The sequence below is a fragment of the Hipposideros armiger genome, unplaced genomic scaffold (genome assembly GCF_001890085.2).
Source record: "Hipposideros armiger isolate ML-2016 unplaced genomic scaffold, ASM189008v1 scaffold_253, whole genome shotgun sequence".
Taxonomy (NCBI): Eukaryota; Metazoa; Chordata; class Mammalia; order Chiroptera; family Hipposideridae; genus Hipposideros; species Hipposideros armiger.
In genome coordinates this window covers 1,028,241-1,030,912 of record NW_017731603.1, presented here as the reverse complement: position 1 = coordinate 1,030,912, position 2,672 = coordinate 1,028,241, and positions in this window count along the sequence as shown.

The following is a 2,672-nucleotide window of genomic DNA, read 5'->3' as shown; positions in this document are numbered from 1 at the left end:
AGATTCGAAGTCATAGAAGTTTGAACCAGGAGGAAGGTGAGGGATCGTGGACTCTAACTTCCTCCTTTTACAGGGGAGGAAGCCGAGCCCAGAGAGGCGGAACGACTTGCCAAGATCGCACAAAAAGTTCGTGGGAAAGTCTTCATGGCATGTTTCACTGACTGAACAGAATCATGGGTTTATTCCCTTTCATTAGGTTTGCACACTAAGAACGTGCAAGAATTGGTGGAACACAGGGTAGCTTGGCTCGAAGGTCAAAAATTTTGCACAGATTCTGGCTTAGAGTCCTGACCCAAGCACTCACCAGCTGCTTGGGCTAGTTAGTTAATCTCGCTCGGTCCTCACCTATAATACGGGAATCAGAATAATAGCACCTACCTCGTAGAGCTGGGTGAGGTGTGAGAAAGGTCATGTACAGACATGCCTGGTGCAAACTACGAAAGTGGTGATGATGGGGATGGAGATGGTGATGATGGTGCTGGAGGGACAAGACAGGAAATGCTGCTCAACTGAGGACAGACGGGCACCCAGAAGAAGGTGAAGCCCTGGAATGCATAGATGGCTTTCCCCACAGGGTGTTTTCTTTTTTGGGGTTTTCCTTGGGTCTCCAGCTTGCTCTGTCTTCCCTGAGAGCACTCTCTGAGCAGGGCCTGGGCTGTTCTGTGTGACATCTGCCAGGACGGTCAGGCCCAGTCCTTACCTCCAGGGGCTCAGGGTAAAGGAAATCAAGCACCTCAGGGTCAGGGTCTAGGTCTTGCTCATCTCTGCATCCCCAAACTTGGCACTTTGGAGGCACAATTGGGGGACAGAAAGTAAAAAGCGTAGGTTTAGGAGGCAGATTTATGGTTCAAACCCAGGCCCAGCCAGTTGCTGGCAGTGTCACCCCGGACGGCACATTTGTCGTCTCCCAACATCTATTCCATGAACATAGTCAACTCACATTGTGAGGCTGTGTGGGAGATTGACAATGACATCTGTAAAGAACTGCCCCCAGCGCCGAGTACACAGTAGGTGCTCAATAATTGGTAGCTTCTGTTCATAATGAATGTTGATCGAGATGACTTTGAGAATACAAGGGTCTCAAGTGGAAAAGAGAAGTGTGAGCCCAATGAGCTGGTTCTCCAAGCGTCCTGGGCAGGGATTCCTCCTGCTGGGAAAGCTCCCGGCAGGCGTCAGTCCTGCCCACACCTGCCCCAGGCCCAGCCATGCTACAACCGGGAGCACCAGCTCTGAGCACTGAACATGGGCCAGGAAGCCACCGTGCTCAGTCCGTTACATAGATATTTCATCTCATCCTCACACCATCTCTATACAGCTGGTCCTATTTTTGTCCCCATGCTGTGGATGAGGAAACCAAGGCTCAGAGAGACTAAGAGACTTGCTCTTCGGGGCCCACAGGCAGTAAGTGGCACAGCTGGAAGCAGAGAAAGGCATCATCCGTGCTTGGAAACCCATTGTATGTCATACAGCACCAAAGGGTGGGTCTTTGGGTTCCCTCTCCCCAAAAGTGCCACTTCAAGCTGCCTCAGCCCGCAGGGCTTAGCCAAAGAAATGACTCCCTAAAAGTGGACAACCCCATTCACAGTGGGAAGCTGGGACCAGAGGAAGGTGGGAGCGCGAGGTCAGGAGAGAGAGGTGAAGGCAAGGCAAAGGGCCTCCTGCCTCCTCTCTCACCACGCGAGCTTGGGCATTTCCACCATGCCCTCCTCAGCCTGCACTGACCACGCATGGATCGGATGATTGACAGCTGGTCAAGCCCCTCCCTACCCAGGCCCGAGCTCTGTCCCCTGCTGTGCACCTGAAACTCTCTGTGTGAGAAATACCTTCCCCTTCTGAGGCCCATGACTCCCAGGGCAGGGCAGCCTTGAATGAAGGGCTCTTGCCAAGACTGGGGGGTGGGGGTGGGGGGACATTAAAGGGCAATAACAACTTCATCACGAGGAGTCTTGGTTTGGGAAAGAGGGTGAGCTGGCAGAGGCAGGTCTCCCCTTAAAATTCTACCACCAGCTCAAAACACTCAAACAAGAGCAGGCTTTTTTAAACACATTTTTTTTTCTTCCTTTTTTTTTTTTTTAACACCCAGCAACATTTTCTCAAAAGCAACTTAAACCAGCCATTGACTACATAAAGTAGTTACCCTGACCCAGTGCTGTCCCCAGCTCCCAATTGAAAGTCCATCCAGGAGTCAGACAGATGGCAGTCAAACACCTGTTGCGTGACTGATAAAGCTGGCTGGCAGATGCGGAGGGGAGGCTCTGAGGACACACAGGCGTGCCACCCCATCCCATTCCCACCCAGATCAAACCTCCACCCAACCACAGATAAGGTAGCCCCAGGCTGCTCTGCTGAAAGACTCTTCCCACAGTGGGGCTAGGAGAAGGCGGGACTTCCCAAATGGCCCACATTCCTATTGGTTGGGCCCAGGCAGAAGTCATGCCAGACAGAAGGCCAGTTCACTGGAGCTGTGGCCTTGTTTCCTTTGCCAACCAACTGCACTACTTTTGAGGTTCCTTTGAATCGAAATCTCTCTGAGCTTCCATTTCCTCCTCTGGAAACTAAATTGCTGTCATTCTTGTCCCGCCTTGGGAACACGAAAAAACAAGGTCATCTTGGATTCCCTTGCTGGTTCATTTCCTGGTTCTCTAGAACTATGGAGCTCAAACTTTTTTTTT